Raw genomic sequence first — 21093 nt, 5'->3', positions numbered from 1 at the left:
CCATATAGGGACAATAGGGAGTGTACGGATCATCCTCAGGTGAGTTTACAAAGTGATTCTGCTCCCCTTTTCCTAGCACCAAGGCCAACCTTTGTATCCTGTATCCTGTGTTTTGCAGTGCTCACTTTGGGTTCCTGTTTACCTGGCAGCAGCCCAGTAGTCACTGCATGACAGGCTGCCATGATAACCCATTGGTTCCCCACAATCTTGTTGCGGGAAGTCAATGGGAGCCTGTGCCTGCGAGCATCAGCAAATGTGCAATTTAAATGCCACTGTGAGTGCATGACAACAGAATTTAATTGGTTAACAGACAAGGACAGAGCTCAGCTTCGGTCATGGCTGATACAAATGCTGGCTGTATAATTTAGCCAACACCTACTGAATGAGGAGAAGACTGATGCTTCATGATGGCTATATCCATCATGGGGCTTTAAGGGGTTAGGATGGTTTAAAATGTATTACTAGATCCTCATTCACTCAATCAAGTCCAAGAGTGTCCTTCTTGCCTCCATCATGGCTTTACCTTTTTTCTTTGTGGAATACCACACAATACATATTTTTTAGAGTGGGAGATTACAGGTGATCAGTTACTCGACAAATACTTCTGATGGACAGTGTGAAAGCGACCTCCACAATATATACAGTAATATATACTAGACATCTTCTTTAAAAGGAACCAATCATCAGGATTTTCGTATATAAGCTAAAGCCAGTGCTATACTGGCACTATCAGGCTGATTCTATACATACCATTAGTGGTCAGCTCGGATGTTTAGGCTTTCAAATCCAAGAAAGTAAACTTTAAAAAATTATCAGCTTCTTGAATGACAGTTGCATCTGATCAGATAATCTCTGGGTGGGTATTTATATGGATTCCCACCCCACTGCCCATTCCCCCCTCTCTCTGTTCTCTATGGTAAGTATTATACAAACAATTCACTTTGTTGAAGGACCTGTGTGAGGTAATACCCATGTGACCAGAAGGGGCGGGGCCTCAGCCAACAAAGCTGGATACCAGGTCGCATGGGTATGACCTCACACAGGTCCTTCAAAAAAGTGAATAGTTTGTATAATACTTACCATAGAGAACAGAGAGAGGGAGGAACAACAGGCAAGGGGGCGGAAATCCATATGAATACCCACCCAGATATTATCTACTCAGATGCAATTGTCACTCAAGAAGCTGTTTTTTTTTTTTAAAGTTTACTTTCTTGGATTTGAAAGCCTAACCATCCGAGCTGACCACTAATGGTATGTAGATAAGCAGCCTGATAGTGCCAGTATAGCACTGGCTATGGTTATATACGAAAATCCTGATGATTGGTTCCCTTTAAGATCACCCACTAATTTTTGGGATGTTGCATCTTCTCTTTCCTGTGTTTGACTAAAAAGAATGCATGAAAAATTGCATTCCTGTATCCTGAAAAGAAAAAAGAAACGATTCCTTGTAATATCAGTTAAAAATATAGCAGATCTTCAATGAAAATTATGGCTCAAGTATTCAGTCTTGGATTATGCAACATCTGAAAAGAAAAGAGTTGACCTGTAGAGAAATCACAGTAATGCAGTCTCTTGAAATATTTTAGTTATGAGAACAAAAGACAATAGCGCCCCCATGGGGCCCTGGTTTGGATTTCTATTTACAAGTACTGTAAAGCACTGCAATGTAACTGACACATTCTTCATTGAGTGTAAAGGACTTCATGCTTCAAAGGAAGCGTGCTACACATCTCTGTGCGTCCCCCTCCTCGAAATAAATGTTCGCTACTCAGGCTCAGTCAACCCTGTAATGTACCATGTGATGTTTTGTTAAAATGGCACGAAGGAAATAAAAATCCCGCTATCTTGATTTTTTCTATCAATTTATCATTTTAAGTATGGATTTGTGGAGAAAAATAAGCAAAGTTTGTTCTTTCTTTTCCTTCACTTAATGCTTCTGTGAAGACGAAAGAAATAATTATTCTGTATATTCCATTACATGATACAGAAACCTTAAGAAAATTTGAAAAAGAAACAACATGGATGATTGCTCCTCATTATAATACAATCTAGAAATGTTTAATTATTGGTGAGGAATAAACTGAGAATACTGGATTTAGCAATGTGATAATGCACTTCTGTATATACATTTATTCTAATGCCACAATTAAAGTATTTGCTGTTAGAGACATTTAGGATAAGTCAAGCATTATAAATACTTTCCATATGGTTGGTTCTTTAAAGTTCAATCAAGAATGACAGAAGTGATAACGCATTGATCACCAGTTTATTGTTGCATTGTGGAAACAAGCCGCGTATTGTTCAACAGCACCACCTTCTGGTAGATGTGTAGTACTGCGGGTGGAAAATTTTATATAGAAAACGCTATAAAATACTAGCATAAACGTGATGAACTATGGTATTAAAGGAGTCAATATAAAATTTTATCACATAGGCCTTTCAATAGATCAATATATAGATCTATAGATAGATCGATAGATCAGGTCATAAGCAAAAAAAACTTTACAGCTTACAGTAACCACTCGACTAAGAGAAAAAGCACGTAATTTTTTCTATTTAATAATAAACTGGTAACTGAAAGCTATAAAGTTCATTTGCTTATGGCCTGATCTATCTATAGATCTATCTGTCATGATGATTATCATATTATGATGAGCTATGGGATAAGAGGGGTCCAGATACAATTCTTGCAGAATTGCCTTTTACTGACTTTTTTTTCCCCAGGACCACTACTAGAGATAAAAGGGTAAATAGACAGACAAACAGACAGACAGATAGATAGATAGATAGATAGATAGATAGATAAATAGATAGATAGAGGTAGATAGATAGATAGATAGATGTAGGTAGATAGATAGATAGATAGATAGATGTAGGTAGATAGCTATAGATAGATAGAGGTAGATATAGATAGATAGATAGATAGATAGATAGATAGATAGATAGATGATAGATAGATAGATAGATCTATCTATAGATAGAAATGATAAAATGTTGCTGGGAGTAACTACCAAGAAGTATGCTCTGCATGCTATATTTCTGCTATGTGTATGCTAATCAAAGATATATATGTATATATATATATATATATAATGTATAGAGAGAGAGAGGAGATGCTTCTGTGTGTAAGTAGAAACTGTACTAAGAATTTTGTAATGTTCTACTAATTTTGAGTTTATTGCTGATATTATAGATATAAATAACAAAGCCCAATCAAGCAGCCATATCTTTATTGAAGCCCTCCAAGCATTCTTGCATTGTATGCATGAACTATGTAAGGCTTAAAGAGTAGTAGAGGACCTTTCACCAGTTTTAGCATGTTAAACTGACCATATCATGGTGACTGGAGAGCTGAGTAAAACGTAGAATTATATGTTTTAATTTAGTATCTCCACTGCCGAGATATTATTTTGTACATTTTTGGATTCTAACTTTTGCTAAAACATGGGAGTGTTAGTAAGATTCTTCATTGGGAGTGTGTGCTTTTTCCCTTGTATTACATTGGCCAATCATAAGCAGGAAGCACCATACAGGGGGAAAAAGAACATGCCCTAAAAGAAGGTCAGACCTGGATCTGGTAAGACTGAACTGTCTACCTATGTTACAAACTCCTGCAGGGGCTGGAGAGCAGAGCTGTGTGTTATTACAAACACCTCTTGTAGCTTTCGACTCACAATGTTGTCAGCTCAGTTTTCCCCTCCCCACACACTGACATGAGAAGAGAGGTGCAAAGGGTGTTTGCAATAACGCAAAACTCTACTCTTCTCCCTACCCTCTTATTTAATCACAGAAGATGGCAAAGATCAGAGCTGACAGTGTATTTTGACAATTGTGGTATTGGCAAATATATTTTTATAATTTTGCATTGTCTCATTTTAAAAAATAAGCCCCCCAAAATACAAATAATATTAACAAATAACATTAATACTGTCTAATAAAAATACAGTATCTGGAGTTCTTGGAAGTACAAATGGTATAGAGTAGCTAAAGATAAGCGGATCTGACAAAAGTTGAATTTACCAAATCAGGTTGATTACCAGGGAAGTTTGATTCACAGCTAAATTATTCACTGTAAATAGATTGTCTCCACAGACTACATTTTTTTAGCCTGATGAAGGCTACATAGTGAGCTGAAACGTGTTGATTTATTAACCCTAGAAAGCGCAACAATAGAAAACAAGTAACCTAGCAGGCCTGCAAGGTCCCAGGTATGCGTTCTAGGGTTAATTAAAAAGTACCATTTAATAACCATCTACTGGACTTGTATCCATGTGAAGTGCTTTCTTTGGGGGTTTTTTTACTTCATTTTACAGTAAAGACTCCAAGGCATAATAAACTTGACAAGTAAAAAAACTATACTCACTGCCTACCTGTAGCTCCCTCCACTGCTCGCTGCCTGCCGTCCAGTCCTCAAAAGCCACCAGGCATGGCACAGGAGTATTTCTTTGCTATTTTATTACAATTATTATGTACAGTGCCATGATAGATGTCGGTGCTTGTAAAGTCCCATGATGGGAATACAACACTAGGCTCATGATCATTTACATTCACCACAGACTGGAGCGTTCCACCAATGAACTCCATATGTATTCTGCTTGTATTAACTACATCTTGTGCATTTTTCATAACAGATACATTAATAAATATTTCATACTCACACAGCCGTGTGTTATTAGAAATACAAGTGTGAGTATATTGTGGCGTGGGAGCTATTTAATGCATCGGCACAGCAACTGCACAAAATTGGTCCAAAAGGTGAATTGATGTATTATTTAAATAATGCTTAAAGTGTATTCCTGGGAAACCTTAGAAACATTTTTTTAGTGTTGTTTCTCCAAGATTTCAGATACATAATTAGACCCTAAGGACCCTGAACCGCTAATTCCTAATATAATTTGTAACACAAGGTTAAAAAAAAAATGTCTGCCAATCATTCAATTTTCATTTTTATGTACTAGCCAATAGTTATGTAAGACAATTCTATCTATTAGGTCTTACAGTTTAAACCTCTCAGAAGTTTCCCACAATTTATATAATTGGATAACCATGTTTTATTCACTAGAGTGAGTACAATTAAAATAATGTCAGCGCAATATATTGCCCACATAAACAAGGCAACATGGAAACGGAAATCCTGACAGTTTTCTCAATTAGTTATGAATAATTAAATGACATAAACAAAAATGTAGATTCTACTTTTTATCTTATGTAAATATCACTGCATTGGAAGGTTACAGGCATAGGCACTGAAGTAAATGAGAGCCGAAATAATTATTCACAATATGAAAGATGCAAAGCATTTCTTCTCTGTGTCCCTTGTGCTGTCCTGCAGTGCAGGCGCAGTGTGATCTCTCTTTGGCATCCATAATTTAAGGTCTAGAAAACAAGAAGAGGCTGTGTATAGATTCTCTCGCTCCCATGTTACTGTTTGATACTCACAGCATAATAAAAACTCAGCATTGTTTTAATAGTGTAATTACAATGATAGTATTATGATAGATTTTAGTATGACTGCATAATGGTGCTAAAATTTAGCAGTATATAAATCATGATTGACAACCTGCCACCATCTCTAAGTCAAGAACCTAATGTATGTTTATCATACAAAATTTGAAAAGATAAGACAGCATTATCATTGCCTCCTTGAAAAACAAGTTGTGCAAAAAGTACTGAAACATTGAAGAGTTGGACATTGGTGCATTCAAAAGTTTACAGAAGGTCACATTAATTCACCTGAAGAGGTTAGAGAGCATTTTAGTATCATCCTGAAATTTTACCCAAAAGCCAAATATAACTAACTTTTTGTGAGTAGTGTATATACTATGTGTGTATATATTATATAACCTCCTCTCATTATTTATAGTGAGAAGCAAAAGGGTAACAATCTTTTGAACTTTTGACTTTTAGGCTCCATAACTAACCATTCAGTACAGCTTTGAGCGTGAGACTACCTTTATGTTATAGACAATCACCGTGGCTATCTCATACATAAATTTGACTTGCAACTATTTAGCATGTGATTAGTTATGCATTTTCTTGTCATGTCACTCAATTGTTACTGTTTTACTCCCAACAATTTAAACTTTATTTTCTTAATTTGTTATTATCTTGTAAATCCACTCTTGGTTTTCAACACTGCCTGAATCTTTCTGGACATGTTCTCGGTCAGATTCAAGCATGTCTCGACGGATATCTGATACCAGGTCTCTTCTACACAGTCCCAATGTTGGTGAGTACATTGTGACTTATTTGGATACACTACAGTTCAAAAGTTTGGGGTCACCCAGACAATTTTGTCTTTCCCATGAAAAATCATACTTTTATTTATCCAATGAGTTGCATAATGAATAGAAAATATAGTCCAGACATTGACGAGGTTAGAAATAATGATTTTTACTTGAAATAATAATGTTTTCCTTCCTACTTTGCTTTCGTCAAAGAATGCTCCCTTTGCTCAATTATAGCTTTGCAGACCTTTGGCTTTCTAGCTGTTAATTTGCGGAGGTAATCTGGAGATATTTCACCCCATGCTTCCAGAAGCCCCTCCCACAAGTTGGATTGGTTTGATGGGTACTTTTTGCGTACCATACGGTCAAGCTGCTCCCACAACAGCTCAATAGGGTTGAGATCTGGTGACTGGGCTAGCCACTCCATTACAGATAGAATACCAGCTGCCTGCTTCTTCCCTAAATAGTTCATGCATAATTTGGAGGGATGCTTTGGGTCATTGTCCTGTTATAGGCTGAAATTGGCTAAAATCAAGTGCTGTCCACAGGGTATGGCATGGCATCGCAAAATGAAGTGATAGCCTTCCTTATTCAAAATCCCTTTTACCTTGTACAAATCTCCCACTTTACAAGCACCAAAGCAACCCCAGACCATCACATTACCTCCACTATGCTTGACAGATAACGTCAGGTACTCTTCCAGCATTTTTCCAATAGTACTGCATCTCACATATGTTCGTGTGTGATCCAAACACCTCAAACTTCAATTCGTCTGTCCATAACACTTTTTTCCAATCTTCCTCTGTCGAATGTCAGTGTTTTTTGCCCATAATAATCTTTTCCTTTTATTAGCCAGTCTCAGATATGGCTTTTTCTTTGCCACTCTGCCCTGAAGTCCAGCATCCCGGAGTTGCCTCTTCACTGTAGACATTGACACTGGCATTTTTCGGGTACTATTTAATGAAGCTGCCAGTTGAGGACCTGTCAGGCGTCGATTTCTCAAACTAAAGACTGTGATGTACTTGTCTTGTTGCTCAGTTGTGCAGTCAGTCCTCCCACCTCTCTTTCTACTCTGGTTAGAGCCTGATTGTGTTCTCCTCTGAAGGGAGGAGTAGTACACAACATTGTAGGAAATCTTTAGTTTCTTGGCAATTTCTAGCATGGAATATCTTTCATTTCTAATTATAAGAATAGACTGCCAAGTTTCACATGAAAGTTCTATTTTTCTGGCCATTTTGAACCAACAAATGTAATGCTCCAGATTCTCAACTAGCTCAAAGGAAGGTCAGTTTTATAGCTCCTCTAATCAGCAAAACTTTTCAGCTGTGCTAACATACTTGCACAAGGGTTTTCAAGAGATTTCTAAACATCCATTAGCCTTCTAACACAGTTAGAAAACACAATGTACCATTAGAACACTGGAGTGGTGGTTGTTGGAAATGGACCTCAATACACCTACAGTTAGGTCCAGAAATATTTGGACAGTGACACAAGTTTTGTTATTTTAGCTGTTTACAAAAACATGTTCAGAAATACAATTATATATATAATATGGGCTGAAAGTGCACACTCCCAGCTGCAATATGAGAGTTTTCACATCCAAATTGGAGAAAGGGTTTAGGAATCATAGCTCTGTAATGCATAGCCTCCTCTTTTTCAAGGGACCAAAAGTAATTGGACAAGGGACTCTAAGGGCTGCAATTAACTCTGAAGGCATCTCCCTCGTTAACCTGTAATCAATGAAGTTTTTAAAAGGTCTGGGGTTGATTACAGGTGTGTGGTTTTGCATTTTGAAGCTGTTGCTGTGACCAGACAACATGCGGTCTAAGGAACTCTCAATTGAGGTGAAGCCGAACATCCTGAGGCTGAAAAAAAAGAAAAAATCCATCAGAGAGATAGCAGACATGCTTGGAGTAGCAAAATCAACAGTCGGGTACATTCTGAGAAAAAAGGAATTGACTGGTGAGCTTGGGAACTCAAAAAGGCCTGGGCGTCCATGGATGACAACAGTGGTGGATGATCGCCGCATACTTTCTTTGGTGAAGAAGAACCCGTTCACAACATCAACTGAAGTCCAGAACACTCTCAGTGAAGTAGGTGTATCTGTCTCTAAGTCAACAGTAAAGAGAAGACTCCATGAAAGTAAATACAAAGGGTTCACATCTAGATGCAAACCATTCATCAATTCCAAAAATAGACATGCCAGAGTTAAATTTGCTGAAAAACACCTCATGAAGCCAGCTCAGTTCTGGAAAAGTATTCTATGGACAGATGAGACCAAGATCAACCTGTACCAGAATGATGGGAAGAAAAAAGTTTGGAGAAGAAAGGGAATGGCACATGATCCAAGGCACACCACATCCTCTGTAAAACATGGTGGAGGCAACGTGATGGCATGGGCATGCATGGCTTTCAATGGCACTGGGTCACTTGTGTTTATTGATGACATAACAGCAGACAAGAGTAGCCGGATGAATTCTGAAGTGTACCGGGATATACTTTCAGCCCAGATTCAGCCAAATGCCGCAAAGTTGATCGAACGGCGCTTCATAGTACAGATGGACAATGACCCCAAGCATACAGCCAAAGCTACCCAGGAGTTCATGAGTGCAAAAAAGTGGAACATTCTGCAATGGCCAAGTCAATCACCAGATCTTAACCCAATTGAGCATGCATTTCACTTGCTCAAATCCAGACTTAAGACGGAAAGACCCACAAACAAGCAAGACCTGAAGGCTGCGGCTGTAAAGGCCTGGCAAAGCATTAAGAAGGAGGAAACCCAGCGTTTGGTGATGTCCATGGGTTCCAGACTTAAGGCAGTGATTGCCTCCAAAGGATTCGCAACAAAATATTGAAAATAAAAAATTTTTTTTGAGTTTGGTTTATTTGTCCAATTACTTTTGACCTCCTAAAATGTGGAGTGTTTGTAAAGAAATGTGTACAATTCCTACAATTTCTATCAGATATTTTTATTCAAACCTTCAAATTAAACGTTACAATCTGCACTTGAATTCTGTTGTAGAGGTTTCATTTCAAATCCAATGTGGTGGCATGCAGAGCCCAACTCGCGAAAATTGTGTCACTGTCCAAATATTTCTGGACCTAACTGTATGTAGATATTGCATTCAAAACCAGACATTTGGAGCTAGAATAGTCATTTACTACATTAACAATGTATAGAGTATATTTCTGGTTGATTTAAAAATAATATATATATTATTTTTAAATTGTTAAAAAATTTAATTTGAAAAAAATGTGCTTCTGTTTAAAAAATAAGGAAATATCTAAGTGATCCTAAACTTTTGAACTGTAGTGTATGTATTCAGCTTTTCTTCAACTCTACCCACAAGTGTTTGATTGTGTTGAGATCTAGAGACTGGGGTCCAGTCCAGCAGCTCAACTTCATTTTCATTGAACCATTTCTTTGTCAATCTTGATGTATGCTTTGGGTTGATGTCTTGCTGGAACACTATGTAGTGTTTTTCATACCAATAGTACTCAAGTACACGCAGTACCTTGTCTTGTAAGATACTCACAAATAGCTGAGCAATGAGACCATGATTCATCCTTGTTAATTATCCAGTGCCCTTGGAAGTGAAACAAACCCATATCATTAGGTTTTCTCCCCCGAATAGGAGAGTTCCTTCAATTTCTCAATCCATTTTCCCTTATTTCTTCTAGACCCATTCACATCCATCAGAGCCTAATCTATTGACTTTTATCTTATAGCTCCTAATCACCCATTTCCAATCTTTTACTGTCCAATTTTTGAACTTCTTTGCAAACTCGACCCAATGCTTCTTATGATGATATTGAAGTCGACGCTTCTTCACCATTCCAGACTTGTATAACATGCGGCGCATGGTGTTTGCATGAACCTCTGTAATCTCATTATTACGAAGCATACGAGCCACCTCCACTGCCATGTTTGTCCCGCCCAAACTAATAGACCTTTTGATGAGCATACTTATTGACTCAGATATTTTGCCTCTATGTTCACCTCTTGGCTTTTGAATAGATGGACGAACTTCATTTGATATTCATGCAACTGTTATGGCACTCACATGATGCAGTTTTCCAATTTTCCTGGTCAACAGACAGCTATCAATGAGCTAGATGATGCTGTTTCTCGTTTCTTGGGAAATCTTCTTCATGGCTGCTCCTCAATTTGAACCAGTGACCTTTTGCTTGGGAATCAACCTAATAATAGATTGAGCTATTAGAAAATATGAGAACAGTTTGTAATTTTTAGTATATGGAAACAAAAAAAATGTCAAACACCAGGAGCAAAACAATAACAATGTAGTGACATGACAAGAATTTGCATAACTAATCATTTGCTAAATAGTTGCAAGTCAAATTTATGTATGAAATATGTATGAAATAAACAAGATGATTGTCTATAAAATGAAGGTAGTCTCACACTCAAAGCTGTAGTGGATAGTGAGATTTGGAGCCTGAAAGTCAAAAGTTCAAAACATTGTTACTCTTTTGCTCATGACTGTATACTCCCTTACTACATAGTACCCTCTCTTATTATGTACAGCATTTGTTATTTATTCTACCTTGTCTTTATTGCATAGCATCCTCTCTTGTTAGATACAAAATGAAATAACTTTTCTAAAGAAGAAGGCTGATGGACTTGTCAGATGCTGCTCCATCCGCAGTCATTTTATCCCTAACAAGAGAGGATTATGTAACAGAGGGGGCTGTGAATAACACAGATAATGAGAAAACACTATGTAAGGAACAGTGTTCTACAGCACAAGAAAGGACGCTACATAATAAAGGACTTTACCATACATAACAAGATGGAATGCTACATAATAAGGGACAGTGTTATATATGTTTATTATAATAAAAGACAAAACTATGTAATTAACACAGTTCTGTATAAAACAAGACCCTATACTATATGCTAAGAGACTTTGCTACACATAATAAGGTTGCACTCCTGCAAACGTGTGAATTTTCAGTGTGCTGCTTGATTTTACATCAAGACTTACTGCTGATATCTTTTTTGATTCTTTTTCAGTTGTTTCTTCTCCATCTGGTCAGACCTTCATGCCAACATCTTCCAGCCATGACTCATCTTGTCACACTGATCACCACAGCCTTGAAAATAATAAGGTCACATATATTGTATATATACATTTGCCTTGCGGATAAAAAATCCCCCACACTGCGCCCCTGAATACTGGTAATCCGCCATTGTTATACTATTGGCCACACACCATTCAAAATATAAATGGATAAGCGAGCATTCTGCCCAACATTAACTATAACTTCTTCCGTTCTAGAAATATAAATTAATCAGTCTCTTTGTGACTTCCCTCAATTCACTTGAAGTTTATGTGCACACATTGCGTTTTTATTGCATTTTTTCCACATGTATTTGTTGCGAAAATTATACAGAGTTTTACAATACATGCAAAGTGAATAGGATTCCTGAAAACTCATGCATACATTGCTTATTTTTGTGGGGACAAATACATATATATGTATGTAACAATGTGTATTTTATGCAGGATTTTTCCTGCAGACACATCAGGATTTGCAGCAGGATTTTCTGCTGCAAATCCTGAACATATGCACAGAGCCTTAAGGGTGCTTTACACGTTGTGACATCGCTAATGATATATCGTCGGGGTCACGGTGTTTGTGACGCACATCCGGTGTCGTTAGCAACATTGAGCGTGTGACAGCTAGGAGCGACGATCAACGATCGCAAAAACGGCAAAAATCGTTGATCGTTGACACGTTGCTCCTAATCATAATGTCATTGGTGTTTCATTCCGCAGGTTGTTCGTCGTTCCTGTGGCACCACACATCACTGTGTGTGACACAGCAGGAATGACGAACATCATCCTACCTGCGTCCACTGGAAAGGAGGAAGGAAGGAGGTGGGCGGCATGTTCCAGCTGCTCATCTCCTCCCCTCCGCTTCTATTGCGCGACCACTTAGTGACGCCGCTGTGATGTCACTGTGACGCCGAACGCACCTCCCCCTTGAAGGAGGGATTATTTGGCGGCCATAGCGACGTCGCTGAACAGTTATGTGTGTGTGACACTGCAGTAGCGATATTGTTTGCTACTGCAGCGATCACCACATGTCGCACGAACGACGGGCACGGGTGCTATCGCTTGCAACATCGCTAGCATTCTCTAGCGATGTCACAGAGTGTAAAATACCCCTTAGTCCCTGTCCTTTGTCCTCCACACACATAGACATTCATTATAAGTCACTGATAGTGTCATTTTGATTTAGGGGGTGGGAGAAGACATTATTAGGGGTTTATAATGAATTGGGGGGTGGGAGAGGATCCTATCGGGTAATTAGCAATATTTGGACTTGGTCCTCTACCTACATGTTAGTCAGATGTACTGTATCAGTCCTTCTAGCATTATGGATCCTATAGAGAAACATGTGTTCGCCCCCTATATAGTGATGTCACTTATTCTGAACCCTTTCTAGTATAATGTTCACCATCCTATAAAAGTGTCCCCTATTGAGACTTCATACCGGTATAATGTCCCTCATCCCAAGGCCCTTTCTGGTATATTGTGCCCCATCCTGGTTCCTTTCCTGGTAATTTGTGACTATCCGGGTCCCCTTCCTGGTATAATGTACCGCATTCTGGTCCCCTTTCTGGTACACTGTTCCCCATTCTGGTATAATGAGTCCTATTTTGGTTCCATCTCTGGTATAAAGTGCCCCATGACAGCAGCAAAAGGGTTGAAGGGATGGGACTCAGCACCAATACTATATGATAAAACTTGGAAGCTTTATTTCAATATTTAAAAGCGGTCACAGGTCATCCAAAAAAAACGCCGTGCGGCTGCCTTGCGGCTAGGCTTGACGCGTTTTGGACAGAGAAAGGGGGAATTTAAAAACATTCCTTAATCATAAGCCTTAGAGGGCTTATGATTAAGGACTGTTTTTAAATTTCCCCTGAAACAAAGCTTACAAGTTTTATCATATAGTATTGGTGCTGAGTCCCATCCCTTCAACCCTTTTGCTGCTGTCTTGGACTACGGACCTGCCTGTCCGGGGGATTGCGGGCATCCATTCCAGCCTGGAGGTTATCATATGGGTGAGCTGAAACCTACATTTTCTCATAAAGTGCCACATCCTGGTATAATCTGGTACAATCTACCTGGTATAATCTACCCCATCGTGGTTACCTTCCTGGTTTGATATGCCTCATCCTGGAAATATCCTTGGGATAATTTGGCCCAATTGTGTCCAACACATTAAAAAAAAACAATTCTACTCATCTTCACCCATTTCATGCGGCATCCTCTTCTACAACTGGGGCAGGAGCAGCTAACGGTGTGCAAGTGACATCAGTGGGATGTGTCACTGTCATGTGCCACAAATGAGATATCGTGGCACTCCTGGTATAAGTCGGGGTGCACCGGAAGGGTCCAAATCCAGAAGATAAGAAGTAAAGCCGAGCACTCCACTATGAATGCAAAAAGTGAATTTATTTATGCAGCAAATTCAGTGAAAATTAACTTGCATGTGCTACATTTTGAAAATTCACTTGCAGATGCATAGTAAGTGTTTTCTTGTTGATATTGGCCTTGATCAGATTTTTGGAGCACATTTTTTTGCATTTTAGTCTACCATCAAAGTGAATGAGATTTCTAAAACCTCATGCATTTGCTGCTTATTTTTTCCTGTCAATTCTTTCAGTGTTTTTTCAACATTTTCTACCTTTTCAAACCAATAAGGGGGAAAAAAAGAACAATAACATACAAAAAAAGGTAGCAAAAATACACTTATTCTATACAGTATTTTTCCTGATAAAAGACACATTTTTGGTGCAGAAATGCATGCTGCAAATAATTTATGCACATATCTATGGTCTTTTCAAGCAGAAAGCAGAGTAACATTAAAGAAAGTTGTCATTTTTTACTCTACTCTTCTGTTCTATATAAAAAATATTCCTTGTAAGTCCAATTTATTTTAGACATTTCAGATTTAACATTTTGATTTATATTTGTGCGATTTGCGGTTATATTGTGTTTGTAGCTATGATGGTGAACTTTCTTACAGTCAGTTTCCTAATAGTATTTTGATGTGAATCTGTTTATATGGCTTAGATTTTTTTTCGCCTAAAGGATTGAAATTGTTACTTATTGACACAGATTCCATGTAAAAACCTTGGTGGGTAGCCACCTTCTCCCATTTGAAACCAATCACCAAATCCAATGCAGAAATCTAAGGGTGGCGTCACATGCTACGATATATCAGGCGATATGTCGTCGAGGTCACGGATTCCATGATGCCCATCCGGCATCGTTGGACATATTGTAGCGTGTGACAGCTACGAACGACTGTGAGCGAGCAAAAATACTCACCTTATCGTTGCTCGTTGACACGTGGTTCATTTTCAAAATGTCGGTCCTCCTTCTGTGCTCCGGTTGTTCATCGTTCTCGAGGCAGCACACATCGCTCTGTGTGACACCCCGGGAACAACGATTACAGCTTACCTGCGTCCCGATGGTAATGTGGAAGGAAGGAGGCGGGCAGGATGTTACGTCCCACTCATCTCCGCCCCTCCGCTTCTATTGGCCGGCTACTGTGTGATGTCGCTGTGACGCCGAACGTCCTTCCCCCTTCAGGAAGAGGATGTTCACCGCCCACAGCGACGTCGTCCGGGAGGTAAGTGCGTGTGACAGGGGGTTAACAACTTTGTGTGCCACGGGCAACTAATTGCCCGTAACGCACAAATGACGGGGATGGGTACGATCGCTCATGCGATCGCACGATAGATCGTACCGTGTGACACCACCCTAAGTGTCAGTATTGGATTTCTTCCATGTGTTCACTTGCAAATCCATAGTATTGTACATATCCTTAGGAACATCGGCATTTTCAGCCTAAAGAGAAAGATTTTTCATTTTTGGGTTGAATAATTATAATTAGTCATTTATTCTTTCTACCTGAGATTTTTCAGGCACTTCCACATTTCATTGTATTGTCCCAAAAATGACATTATATATTAGATAGAGTAAGATGGTCCATTAAATATGATATTCCTTCTTGGGACTTCCAAATAAGTCTTTTTCTTAGATGATCCAGTTTCTATTGTGCATAGCGTAGGACTTGAGTGCCTGAAGCCCAACAGAGGAAATTATTCTGAAGAACTACTGTTAAAAGGATGCACTACAAATATATCAAAAAGACAGACCTGCACATCTAACAGGTGTAAACAGGTGCTAGCTGAAAAATGTATAAGAGATCACCTTGTTGCTGGTCATCGGGTTCACATGCATTGGCCAATACATAAGCTAAATATCTCTTTTTTTAAATATTCCCATAACAGTAATGCAATACCAGAGTTCCCTTATTCATTGTTAGTGTGACGCCCCAGGGGTGCCGGTCCTATTCAGGGACGCCACAGGGCTTGTTCAATATGGCGAACAGGTAATGTCAGTTTTTGCAGGGTCTGACTAGTGGCAGCGCGCGTATCCGCCTTCCCCCCTGGTTATCAACAGCACGTTCTCGGGCTGCAAAGATAAGAAACAAAACACAAGTTTTCCCACACAGGGGAAACATTTACATATACACATTCTAGGTACCATACCACCACCACCCACCACCCACAAGTCTTTAACCCAAGACCCGAATACGGAGTAATCACCAGTCCTTTTGGTGACCTGGTCTCAGCCTGCTCCGCCGCAGACCATTCCGGCGACAGTCCTCCTAGTCCTGGTGGCGTAGGGTAGGCCCCATAAACAGGCCTACCTGCTTCGTCTCTTTGTGCTGGAAAGCAGGCCCCATAAACAGGCCTGGCCCCTTGGTGATGCAGAGCCATGCCCCATGAACAGGCACACTCTGGGGTTGGTACCACTGGGGTAACTGTGTACACTGCGTGAGTTTGTGGCTATAGCCAGTTCATGACCTGTGGTCCATGTAAAGTGCACATAACCTGGTGCTAAGAATACTTGAAGAGTTCACGCAAAAGTCCTTGCGGGCACATTTTACTTAAACGTTACTTTAAGTTTTCATAAAACATTTTAAACTATCTAAATTGACTAAATTGACTTCCGCCTTCCAAGGTCAGTGCTTGATACTTCGGTGCACTGACCCTTGGAGGTCTTGTCATGGGCGTCCCCTGGCAGTGGTGACAATGGGGACCTGGTCGAAGCAGTGGGGGCTGCAGAACCAGTTCTCCCTCCCTGGTGGAGGGTGCTGCGACCTCTTCCGGTGGGTGGGGGGACAGCAGTGCGACCTTGGCTTTAAGCAAACCATCATGGTCTCCCTATCTTACAGAGGGTGCTGTGACCTCCTCCGGTTGGGTACATGGCAGCTCTGGGGTCGAGCCTTCGACAGCCGGGCAGGACGGTGGCAGGACTTCAAAATCCCTCTCCAGTGGAGAGGGCGGTGCGACCGCTTCAGGTCTGGTAAGCGGCAGCTCGATGACCGGGCCTTTAGCAGCCAGGTGAGCCGAGGACAGGGCACCCGGACCCCTCTCCAGCGGAGAGGGTGCTCTGACTGCTTCAGGTCGGGACGGCGTGGGCTTCGCACTGGCTTCTGATGGTAGCGCCGGCGGGATCAGCACACCAGGTAAGGAAGGGGTAGCATCGGACTCACCCGGAGTCGGGCTGGAGACATCCAGTGGCGGGATCTCTGTCGCTGGAAGTGGTTTAGGCTGAGCATGGGCAGCGCCTCTAGGTGGGCCCCGCTGCATGGAAAGCCGCAGGCCTCGGATCGCCACCAGCTTTCTGCTTCTCCAGGCGGCTATTCCCGTTTCCGCTGCTCCCCCATGCGGTCAGAAATACTCTCAACCTCAGCTTCTAGCTTCTCTGCCATCATGGGCCTTGACCAGCCCTGCTTCCTCTGATCATCTCCTGCTGCTGACGCCATCTTGCTCCTTCCCTCGCTCATCAGCATCTTCTCAGGTTTTGGCCTTAGTTTCACTTCTCCTCCCACAAGGCAGAGGGCGTCCCAGCAAGTCCGGGGACAGATCAGCCCCCCCATCTCCTACTTCGTGGGCGGTTACTTCGTCTGCGTGGGCTGCAGCCTTTTGGATAGCGTGCTTTCAACGATGGCAATGGCGGCAGTTCAAATTGTTCAATTGGACCGCCGAGGCACACTGTCACCTGTCTGAATGGGTATAGTCCATGATCCTGTTCGTGACGCCAGAAGATGTAACGCCCCAGGGGTGCCGGTCCTATTCAGGGACGCCACAGGGCTTGTTCAATATGGTGAACAGGTAATGTCAGTTTTTAAATATGTCGTGACGCCACTCACGGCTTGCGGTCAGAGATGTGAATAACCGCTGCTGCAGGTTTTACTGGCATCTGGGGCTGATGGGGTCTACAGCCAGATGATGTAGCCTCCCGTGAGTGAGGCAGGCCCCAGGGGCTCGGGTGAGCAGGGTAGCGGGTCCCGGAATAACAAAGGCTGAGTCCAAAAGTCTTTTAACTGGTTTTTACTCACTTAGGATGCTGCGGTGAGCTGACCCGGGCGTTGCTGTGATGAACCAGGTAGGACCATGGCTCCTTCGGACCAGTCTGAGGGTAACCTGTTAGCTTGCGTTCCTAGCACTCTGTGTTCGGTAACCCCCTGATGTGGAGTACCATGGGCGTCTATCCAGGGAGTCGCTGCTGTCTTTTCTCCCCTGTGTTTGGCCCGTTTGCCGGCAGTGTGGACCAAGTGAGATGGCTTCAAGCTCTGTCCCATTATGGGTCCCTGTGTTGCTGCTGAGGCTCGGACTCTGAGGTTGGTGAGGTTCTTGTAGTTCCCCTCACCGGCAGGTTTAGCAGGTAGTTAAACTGGAGTCTCCTCTAGGGACCTGTCCCCCATACATGCCTAGTCACCAGGAACACTGTACTGTTTCTACCAGGTGACCGTTCTCCCCCGCTAACGGTTACTACCCCGTGCAGGGTCTGACTAGTGGCAGCGCGTGTATCCGCCTCGCGACCGCTGCTTACCACCACCAGACTGGCTCTCAACCTCTGCACTCTAGCTCCTAGCCCCTCCGCTACACGCCTTGACAAGATTTGAAGGTCAGCCCCCTCCAGAGACTGCCCAAGGGTCCCATCTACTGGTATGGGAGAACTGGTTGCTATGTGTCTGTGTGTACACACCTCATTCTGGCTCTTAGGATCACCTGGAAGTACTGTTCCAGCATGGGCGCAGCACTCAGTGGCACATGACCGGGTCAGGGGTGCCACATTAGCATTTTAGCATTTTACAGTGCAGCTGTATGTATTTTGTAGTGTATATTGTGTTTTCAGCTAGCACCTGTTCATACTTGCTGGATGTGTGGGTCAGTCATTTTGATATATTTGTTGTGCGTTTCTTTATTACTAAGCACTCTGACCTATGACCAGGCTGTGTCTACCTTCCTTTATAGCTGCATCCATTCTGCCCAGACATGTAGGTTTTTAACCCAGATAGAGACATCTTAAGCTGGGATCCCAGCATATAAGAGAACACCTTGTCATTGGTTACTGGGCTCACATGCATGGGCCAAAACATAAGCTAAGTATCTATTTTTTTCAAATATTCCCATAGCAGTAATGCAATACCAGAGTTCCCTTATTCAATGTTAGCATTTTATAGTGCAGCTGTATGTATTTTTTTAGTTATACTGTTAAAAGGAATCTGTCAGCAGGTTTTTGCTACCTCATCTGAGAGCAGCATGATATAGGCAAAGAGACCCTGAATCCAACAATGTATCACTTAGATGACTGGCTGCAGCCATTCTGACACAATCAGAACGTTTAGATTTAGCGATGTAGCAGAACTGAAAGAGCTGTCTCGTCCATACCAGGCTCTCAATAGAGATTGTACATTAACAGTGTGGTGTCAATTAGAGGAAAAGGGCATGTCAGACTGCTTTGTGCTTGACATTGTAGTCCAAGCAATGATAAGGGTCCTGCAGCTTAAACTAACATGAATTATTTTTTAATTGTATGGGGAATATTTAATTCCTCTTTTTGTGGTTTAGTTTTTATATCAGTATACGGACTCACAAGACAAGAGGACCCTTGACATTTGGGTTGCGAGCTTGTGTATTTTGGCCAAAATATTAACTAATACCTCATATATACTTTATATATATTTCTTGCACATATCATATATTTTTTACAAGATGCAGCTAAGCCCATTAAAGTAGGCCTTGTAAATTAGGGTCTCTGTTCCTGAATGGTATAATTATATAGTGCTGGGCAGCCCACCTAATCCAATAGTAATGGCATCATTAATAGGCTGTAAGCCAGACACTCCAACTGTGACAGCAAGTCGCCAGAGTGACAGCGATGTAGTAACAGGTGACTTGCTGTCACAGTTGGAGGAACCAGCGGTGGCCGCGAGTTACCTCAGTGACAGCTGAGCTGATCACGGCTCTCTTCAGTAGCTTCATGGAGCTGACAGGAGCAGCGGTGTCTGCTGCAGCTCCTGTCACCTTCATATAGCAGAGGTGGATGCGACGCTGGACCTCCGTGGATTACGCCGGGCATGAAGGGGTTTTTCGGGCTGAATAAAGTGGTGAACGAGGGTATTTGTTAGTGTTTTTTATTGCAAATAAAGGATTTTTTCTGGTGTGTGTGTTTATTTACTGTAACTTACAGATTAATCATGGATTTAGTGGCAGCTATGGGCTGCCATTAACTCCTTATTACCCCGATTGCCAACGCACCAGGGCAAATCGGGAAGAGCCGGGTACAGTCCCAGAACTGTCGCATCTAATGTATGCGGCAATTCTGGGCTGCTGATGACTGATATTGTTAGGCTGGGGGGCTCCCCATAACGTGGGGCTCCCCATCCTGAGAATACCAGCCTTCAGCCGTATGGCTTTATCTGGCTGGTATTAAAATGGAGGGGGACCGCACGCCGTTTTTTTAATTATTTAATTATTTATTTTACTGCACAGTATAGACACGTCCACCGGCTGCTATGATTGGGTGCAGTGACACAGCTGTCACTCAGCGTGGTGGGCATGTGTGACTGCAACCAATCACAGGCGCCTGTGGGCGGGTAAAGCAGGGAATACGAGATTGTATAACGAGCGGCCGGCTTTTTCAAAATAGTAAAAGCCGCCGGAGTTTTTATAACAGCCCTGCTGCGCCGCGCCGGAGATCGGGGAACGGTAAGTATGAGATAGGGGGGGGAAATGACCTACGGACTGAGAGAGGGACAGACAAGACAGAGAGACCGACACAGAAATAAAGAAAATGACCGACATCACATGAAAAAAGCACAAAACGTACACGGAGCAAACAGAGATGCGTTCGTGTGACTCGAGCGTTGACTTTCATTGGGTCCGTGCGTGCGTGTTGCGTGCTGAAAACGGAAATGCTTCCGTGCAAAATGGAGACACAAACGTAGCACGCACACGGACACACGGACCTTAATGAAAAACGCACATATGTCCTCAAACATTGCATAACATTGGTGCACGTTTGGCCGTGTCTCCGGTATATACGGAAACGGACCAAACACGCACGTGTTTCATGGATGTGTGTTTCAGGCTTTAGGCTGGTTTCACATCAGCGTTTTTTTGCCTTGAGGCAAAAAAATGCGAACTGCATAAGACTGGATCCTGTTGAATTTGAGTTGAACACATGCAAACACAAGTGTTATTTACTGGATCCTGTGACTTGCAGTTTATGAGTCATGTGGTTGGGAATGAGCTGAATGGGGCTGGACGGGCATTAAAGTCGTGATGGGGAGTGAGCTGAATTTGCCATGAAAGCGTGGATGCAGCTCTGGACAAGAGTGTGATTGTGAGTGAGTGTGCAAGTGAGTGTGTGAGTGAGTGAGACTGAGTGAGAGTGAGTGTGAGTGAGTGTGAGAGTGTGCGTGTGAGTGAGTTTAAGTGAGAGTGAATGTGAATGAGAGTGTG

Source organism: Anomaloglossus baeobatrachus, chromosome 6 (assembly GCF_048569485.1).
Source record: "Anomaloglossus baeobatrachus isolate aAnoBae1 chromosome 6, aAnoBae1.hap1, whole genome shotgun sequence".
NCBI classification, from domain to species: Eukaryota; Metazoa; Chordata; class Amphibia; order Anura; family Aromobatidae; genus Anomaloglossus; species Anomaloglossus baeobatrachus.
Note: the sequence above shows the minus strand (reverse complement) of the source record.